The sequence below is a fragment of the Myotis myotis genome, unplaced genomic scaffold, assembly GCF_014108235.1.
Source record: "Myotis myotis isolate mMyoMyo1 unplaced genomic scaffold, mMyoMyo1.p scaffold_m19_p_6, whole genome shotgun sequence".
NCBI classification, from domain to species: domain Eukaryota; kingdom Metazoa; phylum Chordata; class Mammalia; order Chiroptera; family Vespertilionidae; genus Myotis; species Myotis myotis.
Genome location: NW_023416368.1, coordinates 64,803,964 through 64,819,605, shown reverse-complemented (window position 1 = coordinate 64,819,605; position 15,642 = coordinate 64,803,964). Strand labels below are relative to the sequence as shown.

Here is a 15,642-nt window from a genome sequence, read left to right as displayed (position 1 = left end):
AGCCACTGTTACAGATTGTCCTATCTGAAACAAAAGTTGCCACAAAAATTAACTTTTAAATTACTACTAAAGAAAATTAAAGCACTCATGCTTCTGATTCTAAAATGATCTTATGACCTCACAGTATTTCTTAAAAGTTAGTAAGAATAATATTATAAATATCCATTTTTCAAATCATCAAAAATATGATGTTTAGATATGGTGTAATAATGTTTAGCATTATTACACCATATCTATGCTTGCCTTCATATTTGGAAGTTAAAGCACAGCTGTTTATTTTATTTTAGCTTATAGATGATTTTCCAAAGATCATGTCTTTCATTTCAGAATAACACAAAACTGAAGATACTGTATTACCTTTAAAAAACAAGTAAGATAAAATTGTCTTCACATATGTTTATAGATTTTCTGAAAGTTGCAAAGCATACTCTTATTACATATAAAGTTAATATTTTCAAAATCATACATTATTATATATATGTTGTTTGCTACCAATTAGTTGGACCTCTCATTAAAACTAAGCCATATTTTTTTTGCTTCTAATTCACACTATATATTATTATATCATCATTTATGTGATAATGTAAGAAATATCATTTAATCAAAAATCAATTTACTTTAGAGTTCTAAATATACATACTATCTTAGAGAATATATAAGGTTAGCTCTTTTAATAAACCAGTGCTCATATTAGTTTTCTAAATCTTATCATGCAAAATATTTTCATTCATCAAAGATTTGAACCCTAGCCAGTTTTTCTCAGTGGATAGAGCATTGGCCTGTGGACTGAAGAGTCCAGGGTTCGATTCCAGTCAAAGGGCACATGTCCGGGTTGTGGGCTCCGTCCCCAGGAGGCAGCCAATCAATGATTCTCTCATCATTGATGTTTCTATCTCTCTCTCCCTCTCCCTTCCTCTCTGAAATCAATAAAAATATATTTTTAAAAGAGATTTGAAACTTCCAAGTATTAAATATGTGAGCCTAAAACTTTAAATATACAGGATTTGAAAATCCTGTATATTTTAATGTTTATTTGAAGCACTTTAAAAAATTAACAGCATATATTTGTTTACTGTTCATTTCTCTGCTGCACACTGACTAGTGCAGATACAGATAATTTTGTGATGACAGGGATAACATCAGACAAGATTGCTTTTCAGGACTTTGAATTCTTCTCAAATAATCGAGCTTGGTCTTATCAATCCTCTCAGAAACCCATTTCAATGACACTAAGAACACCAATTTTCCCAGCCTGTCAAATCGATACAAATTATTATCATGATGTGGAGACTTACAAATTCTGAATTAACTAATAAAGTCAATTTGGACAAAATTAACAAAAATGAGTATATCACTGGAGTTAATCTCTACTTATCCGGACCTAGAGGGAAAAGAAGTTGAATCCAATAATGACCATCAAGAATGCACAAGTAAAGTTTGCTATTAATTGACTAGTTTGGCATATGTACCCAGATTCATTCTCTCTCCAACATGACTCCTCATAATCCTTTAATTTTTCCTGGCTTCCCTTTCCCAGGAAATCACCAGGTGTGAGCAACCTGAGTCTAAGGTGTTCCACCACCTGGGTAATGATGGTCTCAGAGACAAGAGGTCCAGCCCACTAGGTTAGCTCCACTAGGATCCATTTCCAAAGTCTCACCCTCCTCCACCCACTCTTTCTTTCTCTTTATTGTTAGTGTCCAATAGTCTGCTAAGCTTTTGTTAAGTGCCTGTTTGATTATTGGTGCTTCCAACTTAAATTTTCGTGATTCCCTAATTTAGTTTTATTCCCTAATTTGCCATTGCGCCATGATTGAGCTGCAGTTTCTCTAGTACTTCCTCTCTACCTCCCCTTGGTTCCAACACTTTCACACGTCCTGCAGTATTCCACACAGAAAACATCTCATCCCCCTATAGCAGCTCTGGTAAGATATTTGACCCTTTAAAATATAACAACTATTTAATGTGCTTACAGATTGACAAGTTGTGGAGAAAACCCAACTTCACTTTTCAAAAGGGAAATAGCAACCAAGAAACATGATTGGAATGAGAATGTGTCTAAATCTGTCTTCATTAAGTTTTTACCCTCTGACTCAATTATGTTTGATTAGTCTCTGGAAGATATAATAGCTGAGGAATTTCCTGTAGCTCTTTCATGAAATGCTAACATGAGCAATAAGCAGTAACCTGAGACACAATTTAGAAACCCCAGGAACTCAGATTTGGACTCTAGTAATTCTAACAAAAGATTAAATGAGAAACAGGAAACACATTTTTGTTTTCACAACTAGGATTTCTTATTTCAACACCTTCTCATTTCAGTAACACAGCCTGAAGCGTGTTATCTCACCAGAAGGAAAGTAATATGACAAAATTGATCTGTCTTCACATAGCAAAATGATAACCGCATGATTGTATGTTGCTTTTTAATATTTGCACTGATTTATGACTATTGTGATAATAGCAGTTACTTTTCAGATTCTTCACAAATTCCCATACACCAATTTATAAAGCCTGACAATATTCTCATTCAGCTTATATTAGTTAATGACCAATTTATTCACCATCTGTCTTTTCCTTTGCCAATCTTTCTTTTGCTCAGTCCTCACCTCTATTCCCTGCCCTATTCTTCTCTTACCTATACCCACTAATTCTAATCATTCCTAAGCATTTTCAGCCTTGATATTATTTCCTTTTATACTTACTGGCATAGTAAACTTCTGGATTGTGATACTGTGGACCTGTCCACCAATCCTACATATGCTCCAGTTTCTGATAGAGAAAGTCTGTCTAAACTAATAAAGCAAAGAAGGAGAAACAAGGACAGAGAGAGCGAGAGTGAGAGAGATGAGATGAGGAGGCTTGACCTCAGCTGAGCTGGAGTTCTGCCACTTACATCCCAGTGAGTCCTAATACAGAAATGGGAAGTGGGTTGTCTTAAGTAAGAGATGTAACTTCTGGAGTATCTCCCTTAGAAAAGAGATTCATATATTATGTCTACATGTGATCAGAAAGAGAGATTGAAGTTGTTATTTGAGCTGTTCATCAAAATATTTCTGCTCTTCTCCTTCCAGCCATGGGGTTAGATTGCCCTTCCCTTACCACTTTGAAGTTAGGCCAATGAAATATGAGCAGACATGACCTGCAACCCTTCTGGTAGAATCTTTAAGAGCCAGTGTGCAATTTGCTAGATTACCTTTTTCCTGCCGTATGGTTTCTTTACTTGATAAAATTAAGTTTGGTAACCCTATGTTAGCCCCACTGCTGTTAATTAAAATTCTACTTAATTATGAAACAGTTCTTTTTTTTTTGATCATCAGATCTAAAAACTACTGAAGAACTAACTTTATATGTTTAATATCCTATTATTGATTTTAATATAACAAAATGCACCCTGGTGGAATCTTAAAGACACCTTTTGCACCATTCTCTAGCTGCACTGTTCAAAATCGTGTCTACTGTGCACTTGAAAGTGGCTCACCCAAACTGAGATGTGCTGCCTGTGTAAAATACATGCCAGATTTCAAAGACAGTAAAAAAAAGGATTAAATGTCTGCATTAATAATTTTTAGATTTAGGAATATGTTAAGTTAAATAAGATATATTATTAAAATTAATTTTACCTGTTCTTTTTTGTTTTACTTTTATAATGTGGCTGCTAGAAAATTTTAAATTGCATGTGTGGCTTACATTGTATTTCTTTTGGACATCCCTGTTCTTAAGTCTAAGTGTGTTCATGATTAAGACAGTGTTTCTCCTGAGAATGGCTTGTGTTTGCATGCCTTTCTAGTCATACTAGACCATAATAGCTGACTTGCCTCTGTTACACAAAAGCCTCATCTCCCTAAGCCTCTGCTTTCTCTTTTGCACCACATGATCATGAGACTGATCTTTTTTAAAATATATTTTTCTTGATTTCAGAGAAGGGAGAGAGAAAGATAGAAACACCAATGATGAGAGAGAATCATTGATTGGCTGCCTCGATCGAGCCTGCAACCCAGGCATGTGTCCTGACTGGGAATTGAATTGTGACCTCCTGGTTCAGAGGTTGATGCTCAACCACTGGCCAAGCAAGACTAGTCTTTTCTATTAGTCTCCTTCTGATTATATCAACTCCTTTCTCAGAAATTAATATCTACTTTTATTATAAGTTAACCAACCTAATGTTTGATACTCTTCAACAACTGATTACTCGTAGATCTCCATTAACATTTATTTTTACTCTCTGACCTGGACTCATGCAGACCTCCTATTTTGACATGCTTATCTTTGGCACTCGCTTGTTTTTAAAGTGCAGTGTTGTTTCTATTACTTTCTATCAACCCATGACCTTCTCTGTCTTTCACACTCTCTACATAGATTTTCTCCTCTGAAAAAATCTTCCATAGTTTGACCCCACCCAGTATTCTGTACCAGTCTCCTTGATGGCTCTCCTATCTCCTTTATTACATTTTGTTCATGGAATGAATTTGCATTCATTGAGAGATTTCATTAAAACACACTTTAATTAATTCATATGCATGCATTTTGTCTCCAAACTAATTTATAAATTACTTTGAAACAGAGTATTATATTGTATAAAATGACAGCATTATACTGCACCTGGAAGATCAACTGTTTTACAAGTGAGGCATCTGAGAACCAAAGCATGTAAGTGACTTATCAGCGGTAATATGTATAATCAGTGGCAAAACTAGGAGTGGAATTCTCCATTGTCTACTGCTTTGACTGGCAAAAGCCACCTTTACCATTCTAATTTATTCTTCCTTCCAGTCTGTAGGAGATGTCCCTTGCATAAGTCAGGAAGTCTCAAGTGAGCCATGAAGAGGCACAGGCAGCAGTCTGATAGTGCCTAAAGGGGAGAATACTGGGAGTATTGGGCTAGGGCTACGAGCACTAAATTTCCTGCAGGATTGAACCCGTGGAGTGAAAAGCAAGCTAAATCATAGGCGAGTGGCCTGGGGTTCGAGGCAAGGCTCCTAGCACAACAGGGGAGCGAAAGTGTCCTCCAGACGTCTGAGGGAACTGAAGCCTAACTATAATGACTGAGCATGCACGGTGGATTGTGGGAAAAGAAGGAAGATGGCTCCTCAGAGAGCACATGGTTGGTGATATGAAACAGCAAGTTTAGTTTCCAGGTCCCATCCATGGCTCAATCACTGACTATATTACTCCTTTTACAGTGTCGGCCTTGAACTAGTGAGATTCTATCTAGATAGAATGAGCCTGAAACTTGAATGTCTTTAATTAGAGGGTTTGAGGAAACCAAGTAAAGCAATGTTAATAGTACTAAGCTCTGCACAGTTTGCACTAACAAATGCAGTCATCTGGCTTTACTGCATAACATGATAGATAGATAGATAGATAGATAGATAGATAGATAGATAGATAGATACATAGATAGATAGATAGATACATAGATAGATCGATCGATCGATAGATAGATAGATAGATAGATAGATAGATAGATAGATAGATGATAGATAGATTAGATAGATGATAAATAGTTAGATGGAGATAGATGAGAGAGAATTGAACTTATTAACTCTGTCCTTAATTTAACACAGTGAATTTTGCAGAAGATCACAATTCTGTTATGTCTATTATATCCCTCAAAGGCAACACATGTATCCCCATGGGACTTGGTTCAACATTTTCTGCTAAAATGATATAATAACTTTGTTCACTTCTACCTAGGGCAAAATTATTTAGATTTTTATATGAAATATCTTTTGAAATACCTGTACTTATTCATTTCAGAATTGTTTAATTAATGCTAAGTTGAGACAACAAAGCATCATCTTTTGGTGTGACTTAGAGATGATAGGTATCTCTAGAGTGTTGCCTGACTGACAGCTGTCAATTAGAAATGGGTCTATAGGATGACTAGTTTGACAGCATGCATTTTAGCTCTTAAATTGCTCTGATTCTTAATTTATGAATTGGTTTAATTTATTAATATCTCTACATTATGAGACTCTACATTATGAAAACCTCTTTCACTGAGGTTTTCCCAGGTCTCCAATCAAACAACCATTTAATAAAATGGCTGTTTCTACTATTGAAAATAATGGTTGCAAGTAGGTTCAGAAGCATGAACAAACACCCATATTTTAAAATATGATACTGAAGAGCATAGTAATATTTTTCAGTGGTAATTGGATGGAAAAAAACACAAGATTAGAAATTTGAATCTAGGTAATACAGACAGGTTAATATTTGTCTGGTTTGACTCACTAGATTTTTCTGAGAAATAATTTTCGAATAGAAGGTTTTGTTATTATTTAGAGCTTCAACAAGGTTTTAGAAGGGATTCCAAGATAAGAAAGGGGAGCCACAAGGGGCTCAGCCAAACAGAGGCAATGACATCACAGATTCTATCAGGCCCAGAGAGCAAGTTTGCAATTGAACAGTGTGGGCAGGAAGAGAAGGCTAGGAACATGCACCATCTGATTGTTTTAAAAACTAATGTATGTATCACTTCAAACTCCAGAACAAAACAAAAAAAAAATGAGAAAACACTTTAACTCAAATTTAGGTGAGAAGAATTCTATTTTAATTATCTGCTAAAAATCAATACTTAAACATTGTTCAGAGAAGTCTTTCATTAGCAGTTATTCTCAATTGGGAGCAAGTTTGGCCCCCAGGAGACATTTATCAAAATCTGTAGACATTTTTTTAATTGCCACAAGTAGGGAGTGCTGTCGACATCTAGTGGATAGAGGCCAGAGGTGCTGGTAAATATCTTTTAATGCAAAGGACAGCACCTCACAATAAAAAAATCCTCTTATAACTATTTTTTATGTCAGATGGGTACTGGGTATATCAGGATTATCACTTCAGAAGTTATATAACTGTTTAATCACTATGTTGTACATCTGAAACTAATATTATATGTCAACTGTAATTGAAAAATAAAAATTATTTTAAAAAAATCCTCCTGTCCAACCAGTGTACCTGCTGTGATTTATAGCAGTGGTGCTGTACATTCACTCCTGGGTGTCTTCCGCCAATATAACTAAATGAAACTTATATTCCAGGCTTACTGTACTTGCCAAAAATAAGTGGTATCCTTAAAAAATTAAAATCTAAAGTTGTTCCTTTAAATAAATATTTAGATTTTAGCAAAATCTAATGCAATCTGAGTGAAATGAGAAATTATTTTGAAGTTTCACACTGATAATTTGATCTTAAAAATACATTGCATGTATATATTGTTAAAGAGCCCTACCTGGCTACTGGACCATTAATTGTATATATCTGTGATATCAGCTCAGGCAACATGTTCAAAACTAGCAAGTATTTCTTTGAAAACTCTCTCTCAATAGCCTACTTTATGCCAGACAATTCCCAAAGCAAGTTCCTCAGCTTTACTGTTGAGAAGCTTCTTAAGTGTCTCCCTCCAGATATTGCCCTTGACACGTCCCAAGTATCTTTCCAGGAAACCCTGTTTCTAAAATAAAAAGTAACGAACCACTTAAAATGTTTCAAGTATTATTATAAATAAGAAACACTTAATGAACGCTTATTATAAACATCAAATGAACATTTAAACTCAGCTAACCATAAACATTTCTGCCAAAAAACAACAACAGTGTCATCATGAAATAAATCTACTGATTGATGAATAAGAACTTATGGAGATTCCTATATATCATTTCTGTATCATTACTATTAATTACTTCTACAGGGTGGGAAAGTCAATATAACCGTTAAGCCACCAATAAGCTTCTGAGGTTGAAGTCAGTGATATAAGGATATGTCATTTGAATAGATTCTACTTGAAGAGTGGTTAGGAGACATTAACCTCACAAACAAATCTCTCAAAATAAGAATGATGTGCCTTAGTTAAAAGAAAATGCATTCCATGGAAATCCTATTTGCATTCCATGCTCCTTTACCTGCTGATTAAAAATAATAAAAACTATCATCCTCTGCATGGCTGCCCTTTACTAATCACCTGTTATATATGAGGACCTTTGCCAGGCATTCAGTATGCACTGGGCTGATACACACAGCTACCTGTCGTTTCCCTCCAGAATGCCAGCGCTCAGCTGCCTGTGTAACAGGCTGTGATTCAAACCCAGGAACGCTTTCCCCACAACCCATGACAGGTCGTGGTCTCCACTTGCAGTAAAACTCACGAGCCCAAGGCAATTTAAGATTTCTTTTTTATTCCTTTGTACTTTATTCAAACAATATCTTACCACTCAAATGTCTAAACTCAGGCAGATCATAGAAGAATGACGTAGTTACACTTTAATTCTTACCTTACCGTTTGTTACTTCCACAAAGGCATTTTGCCCTGATTTTTGTTGTTCTGTTTTTTTCCTAGTTTCAACTCATGAGGGGGCAGAGGGGGGCGCGGTAGATTTTGTTTGTTTGTTTGTAATATATCACCAGCTCAATTTCTTTCTTGTGGTGTGACTTTGATCAGTTCGGACATTTGTCAGGGTTTGTGCACACCCTCATTTGTAGATGTCACAGACATGGAAACAAGATGTTTAGTGTCAAGAAGAGCCTGTATGTTCTGTCTGAAACTTTTCCTCGCTGCTCAGCTTTGTCAGTGTTCGTGTGGGTGTGTGGGGCGTATGGGTAAAAAGGATATTAAGACTTTTAGAGAGGACGGTAAGAAGAAGAGATTCTTGCGGGGGGAGGAGGAGGGAAGAAAAGAAGAGGGAATGGAAAGAGAGAGGGAGAGGAAATGAGAAAGGAAAGAGGACTGCTTTATAGCTGCTAAGATTGCAGACAGAAATAGCACACCACCACCGTGAGCTGTATGCGACTCAGAAACCAAGATTAAATTGTATTCACTTTTCATAATCAGTTGCTCAGAAAGGAAGAGATGACATCTGGTCCTGTCTTCTTCTACATCTTGATTTTTGGAAAATATTGTAAGTATGCTCAGGATTGAATTTCTATTCCTTAGTGTTTTATGAAATTATCACAAGTACAAGTGTGTGTTGCTTATGTTTCTGCTTTTAAGATGACAATGCTTTTTCTGACGAAATTGTAATCTCACCTCAGAATTATTCTTCTTAATACATGTCTGGTATTTCTATTAAAAACTGGAACATATTGTCAGTCAGTAGTTAGGCAAGACTAGCAAGCATAGAAACCTATGCTTCATAGCAACCAATTTGTCTAACTGGTATTAACAATATTGTATAAGTAATTTTGTAATATTTCAAGAGGAGTAGTCCTTAAAGAGCTTGAGTTCAAGGAATATGCCCATTGAAACATCCTGGGAAGTCTTTACATGTGTTCCAGTTTCTGTGTCGCTGTAACGTTTCCTGTCCTAGTCCTTTGTGATTTGATATCATAGATGTGCCTCCTCAAAGGGAAATGCGTTCAGAAAACTCCTTTTTTAATTCGCAAGATTCCTCGCTGTTCCTTTAAAAGAAAAATAAGGGAAAGCAAAGCCATGAAAGGCACAGACACACGAGGGTTCCCAGTGGACATTTGACTTTTGGTTTAGTGACAGTTTTTTGCTGTCTCTCTGTGTACTGTAGTTTATTTTTCAGAATAATTTTCTTTCATCAAGGGAAAGAGTTGTTCTGCATTAAAGCCTAGTTAAATTACATTATGTAAGTAGAAATCAAGTGTTTTTGTTTCGTGCGTAATAAATTATGACAAAGTCAAAGTGAATCAGAAAGAAAACTTTCTGGGTACCTTTAATACCTTATGATGCTGGAAATGATTAAGCTTTAACAAATTGAGAATTCCCAAGCATGTTTCTGTTCCTCTATCTCTTAAAAGTTTGTTTACACAAAGATATTCTATTGAGGAATAGCTCAGAGTAGATTTCAATCCAAACTCTCCCATGTGCCACACCACAGTGATGTTTTTCCTGTCTTTCCTTCTCGCCTTCTGAACTCTGGTATATCTCACTGTAATGGTCAAAGGTGAGAGCATCAAAGTAAAAATAAAAAATTACTCAGAATCCTGGAGAAGCGTTCCAGTTCCTCGCTGTCTCCATATGTTATCTTGATTACTGACATTCCCATTTTTTTAACTGGGTGGAGGGGAGGGGTGAAATTGCAAACCCCCACCAGAAATTGAATGTTTCTAATTATAATGCAAGTGCTTAAGCTATCAGAGTTTTTGAGATTTGCCACCAACTTCCTCATTAATCAATAACGTATTCTGCCACCTCCTATTCCATTTCAATAAAATGAATAGATCACAGAAGCCAAAGGAGTACTTCCAAAATACGCATGAGGAATTCAAGGGTATGTATGCAAAAGATGCTCAGGGCAAGTTGAGAAGCAACTTTGGCTAATGTGCTACCATCATTTCAGGTTGTAAAAAAGGTTCTATGCTTACATGTTGTCTTTTGTTAATAAAAAATTATTTTGATGACCAGAAATAGAAAATGGTTGTTAGGAGGTTGGGGGCTAAGTAGAGGTGGGCAAAGGGGGGTGGGGGAAAGGGGACCGGAAGAGATTTTGCTTGGGGTAATGGACGCATGATGCAGTGTGCACATGATGTTTTGTTGAGTTGTACACTTGAAACCTGTATGGTTTTGCAAACCAATGTCATCCCAATAAATTTAATTAACTTTTTTTAAAAAAGAAAAAAGGATACTAAGGAACAAACATAATTAAAGAATTAAATGTATCTGATTCGATCCTGGACCAGGAAAAAAATAAAAGGGTTTTTGTTCTTTTGCTATAAGGGGGGGGGGGGGGGAGAGAAAATAATAATGATGATGATAATGTTAAAACCCTTTTAAAATTTAAGTACTTTTGATTTATGATGTTTTTGTAATGCAATGTGAGTACTTGAGAGCTCCATGTTCTCATCCTTCTCTGCCTTCCATGGAGAATGAGGGCATAAACATCTGATGCCCAGTCTGGCAAGCAAGATTCCTGGCTATATTAGTGTCAACTGGGTAGGTGGAGTGGAGGGGCATTTAACCACAAAATAGCAACCCACACCCATGATTCACCATTTAATTTATCTCATCACCCAACACTACCTAACAGAAGATTCCTTACACATATAGCAAAAGAAATCAACAGTGACAAAAGGAAAGTCTTAAATCCCTGTAATCCCATGATTGTTGTTGTAATTATGTTTATTTATTTGTTTTTTAATCCACTTTCCTGTTGCCTAGGAACAGTTGTCATGGAAGACAGCTGACCTAAGGTGCTGATCTTTGACAACGACTTACCCGCTCTGAGCCTTATTTTGTAAAATGGCAGTAAAATCTTTTACCCTATCTACCTCCTAGATCTCCTATCTTTAGTTTTTTATTACATAAATTACCTCCCTGAATCTTCAAAATGACTCGATTATATAGATACAATTAAGCACAGGAGGGAGACAAGCCCAAGGACATTTGGCTCAAGCCAATAAATGTCAAGATTTGAATGCTTTCAAAGTCCATGTTTTTCCCCCGAGACCATGAACATTCTCAGTAGAAATAATGTGTATAATAGGGCTTTAAAAACAGAAAGCCCTTTATAGACTTGAGCAATTATTCGTAGCCCTTTTAACCAAAACTACTTATTGGATGCCAGTTACTCTAATAAGCAGTAGGACCAAGGGGTGATCACTGAAGGGGGAGAGTGGAGAAGACAGAATATTAATCTAGGATTCCCAAACAGTGAGACAAGCGTACACCAAGAGTAGCAACATTAAGATTCAGAAAAGGTTTCCTTTAAACCTTGAGGATTTTTCATTCTTAAAAAATTCCTCTATAGCCTAGTTAGCTGTATTGTGCCAATGTTAATTTCCAGATTTGAAAATATACCAAGGTTGCGTAAGATTTTACCATTAGGAGAAGCTGGGTGAAGGGTTAAGGAACCTCTCTGAACTATTTTTGCAACTTTTTAGGAGCCTATAATACTGCAAAGTTCAAAGTTCAAAAGCAATCCCAGAAAGTGATATCACAAGTCCTTATCAGCAATTACTTTACTCATTATTAAACAGCATCATTCAGCAAAAGCAATCATTTTACTGAATACTTTGGATAGGAAAGGAACAAGTGAGGAAACAGGACATAAAAGGGGCTCAAACATTAACTGAACCTACTTTAATATTGGGCCAAGGACTGGGTAAGGTCCTCGTTTTTCATTTCCAAGTGGATACTTATAAGACCATCTGGTCTTTGCCTTGGGTCCTGGCACTGGCATGTCTCCTAGTAATTCTCTTCTTTAACCATGAAAAAGGGGAGGGAAGAGTCTTTCCAGAACAGTCCACTAGTACTGGAACACAGAACATTCATACATGAAAAAGTAGAATACTGATGTATTTGCCCACCTCCAAAACACAGAAGAATAAACTTTTCAGAAGTATCTACTATTTCACCTCATATTTGTAAAGGTTGCTAACAATTTTGTATTATTCTTACTATGAATATAGTGTCAAATTTTTAAGTTTCAAATAGAAAATCAACAAGTCTGTGCCTCGTCATCATCATTCATATAAAGGAAAACAAGTTATCACATTTGTTGCCGGGAGCCGGTCCATGCTTGCTGTTTCAAGGGACCTGGCATATATGGCATACTGTTCTTAATATGTTTGCTCACCTTCTTGGCACTATGTGTTTTAACCAAGGTCTCTGAGAAAGGTTGTTTCCCCAGGTAGGGATTTTTCCCTGAAGTCAGGGAGGGGATAAAACTCCTTAACTAAGTGCCAGGTGGGTAGTTAATCACTTTAACTACAAACAATCATGCTTAAGCTACATAATCTTTACTCCCTGGAATGGAGATAAGAAAAGCCCTAACCTTTGTAATAGAGATTGATAGGATTGAATCAACTGGTATAAATACAGATGTAACAAGACAGCAAGAGACAGAACTTAGAAGACAGAACCAAGAAGACAGAACCTACACAGAACCTAGAGACAGAAGAACTTCGCTGGAGAGAACATGGCAAAATATCCTGGACTGAACCTGACTACAGAAATTGGCAAGAGAACCTGACTAGAACCTGACTAGAACCTGGTGACTGAACCTGCTGGAGAACCTGGACAGAACCTGGCTGGAGAACCTAGTGAGGGAACATGGCTACAGAACCTAGCTGGAGAACCTGGAGAACCTAGCAAGAGAACATGGACACAGAACCTGGCTGGAGAACCTAGTGAGGGAACATGGCTACAGAACCTGGCTGGAGAACCTGGAGAACCTAGCAAGAGAACATGGACACAGAACCTCGCTGGAGATCCAGACCAGAACTTGGCTGGAGATCCTGGCTGGAGATCCTGGCTAGGCTGCTGATCAACTGAACACTGTCTCCGTGTCCTTCCTTCTTCGCCGACTCCGTCTACGCCTTTGGGAACCCCTGGACCTGCTGGGGTTGGACCCCGGCATCTGGCGCCCGAACTGGACAGTATGCCATATATGCCAGGTCCCTTGAAACAGCAAGCATGGACCGGCTCCCGGCAATTTGTGAACTAAACAGTTTCACAAGCATAATTTCACACATTAGGACAAACTTGTTAAAGTGAAATGCCTAGAGTTGGGTATTCTAGTTAGATTTAATTTTTGTCTGAATAAAACTGTAAGCATGTATATAATTTTGATTTCAAGCCCTCTGATTGTGGTTATGGGTGTGGTTGGGTTGTGGTTTTTTTTCGTGTTTTTTTGTTTTGTTTTGTTTTTGTTCTTTTTTGGGTGTGGTTGCTTTGATATCTACCTTTTATTGATTACTTTCCACAGACCATGAACTGTGCTAAATGCCTTACAAGTGTTATCTGGTTTTATACCTATAACAACCCTGAGAGATATTCTCACTTTACAAAATAGGAAACAGAAAAGAAAAATATTAAGTAGCATACCTGGCATCACCCCCTAGTAAGTGTTGCAAAAAAGATTTCAATCCAAGTCTGTGTCTTTGAAAGGCCTATGCTAGTAAAACATGACTTGGTTCTAATATTTCTAAAGCTATAATAACTTATAATTAAAAGGGACCTGGACAGTTCTCCTGATCTAGCACATTGGTCTTTGGACAAGATAGATACTTCTCATTTTAATGATTGCATGATAAAGAAATATTGACCAGCCCCAGGTCACAGAATTGGTAAATCCAAACAAAAACAGTTTCTACAACCTCAGAGTGAGGCCCTCCCCAACCCAGGGAAGTTTGAGAAATCCATGTTTGGTGTTTATAAACCTCCTCCTATGAGCTAGTACCATCTGCTTTATATACATTTCTCAGTGCACACCAATAACCCATGAATTAGAAAACACGTGTAAATAATTTGAATATATAGAAAACTAGACTCAATCTGTATTGACCCCAGGATTTTGCTTAGAAAGCGTATTTGCAGCACATGGCACAGAACTATATATGTAGGAAGTTCCTGTGCTAGCTTACCTCTCCTTCCTCTTGGATATCCTCTTCTCTAATTATCTTCACAACCCCAGTAACTGTATTTCCTGTCTTATACTTAGTGATCCAATACTCTCTCATCTTCAATTCTGCACCTTCACCCATCACCCGGATTGGAATGACAAGAGTCCATTACTGAAACCAAATGCTCTTTTCCTTGCTTGGAGATAAGCAGGGACAAGTTGTGAATATTGAAATTCAGGTTTTGTTCTCTATCACATCAAAGATAATGGTTGAGTGGAAAAGAGACTATTTAAAGTGAGGTATCCTTCTACTTGGGTTAGAATCAGTATTATCCTATTAAGTAGTTGTATAGTATAATATTTTAGATATTTGATTTTTGTTACATAGATTTATTGTATAATTTTTAAAAATATATTTTTACTAGAGGCCCGGTGCACAAAAATTTGTGCACTCGGGGGGAAGGGGGAGTCCCTCAGCCCAGCCTGTGCCCTCTCGAAGTCTGGGACCCCTTGAGAGATAACAACCTGCTGGCTTAGGCCTGCTCCCTGGTGGCAGAGGGCAGGCCCAATCCCTAGGTGCAGCCCCTGGTCGGGCTCAGAGCAGGGCCGATTGGGGAGTTGGGGCGCTGCCCCCTGTCATGCACAGAGCAGGGCGGATTGGGAGGTTGCAATGCCACCCTCAGTCATGCTCAGGGTAGGGCCGATTGGGGGGTTGGGGCACCGCCCCCTGTCACACTCAAGGCAGGGTCGATGGGGAGGTTGTGGCGCCACCCCCTGTCACGCACAGAGCAGGGCCAATCAGGGGGTTGGGGCTCTGTACCCTGTCACGCACAGAACAGGGCCCATCAGAAGGTTGGGGAGCTCCCCCCTGTCACTCACAAAGTAGGGCCGATAGGGGAGTTGGGGCACCGCCCCTGTCATACACAGAGCAGGGCGGATCAGGGGGTTGGGGCGCCGCCCTCTATCACCCACAGAGCAGGGCCGATCAGGGGGTTGGGGCGCCGCCACTGTCACACTCAGGGCAGGGCCGATGGGGAGGTTATGGCTCTACCCCATCACACACAGAGCAGGGCCCGTGGGGTGGGAGTTGGGGCACCGCCCTCTATCACCCACAGAGCAGGGCCGATCAGGGGGTTGGGGCACTGACCCTGTCACACACAGAACAGGGCCGATCAGGGGGTTGGGGCGCCTTCCCCTGTCACGAACAGAGCAGGGCGGATAGGGAGGTTGTGGCCCCGGCCCCTGTCACACACAGAGCCGCAGGGCGATCAGAGGGTTTGGGCGCTGCCCCCTGTCATACTGATCCCGGTGCCGGGAGGCCTCGCGGCTCCGCAGATCC

The 15,642-nt window shown here is 38.4% G+C and overlaps 1 pseudogene; it reads right to left on the bottom strand.

Annotated features, from left to right (window-relative positions):
- LOC118658482 overlaps positions 1 to 14,445 on the bottom strand; it is a 40,183-nt pseudogene extending 25,738 nt beyond the window's left edge.
- Between the last annotated feature and the right edge of the window lie 1,197 nt (positions 14,446 to 15,642).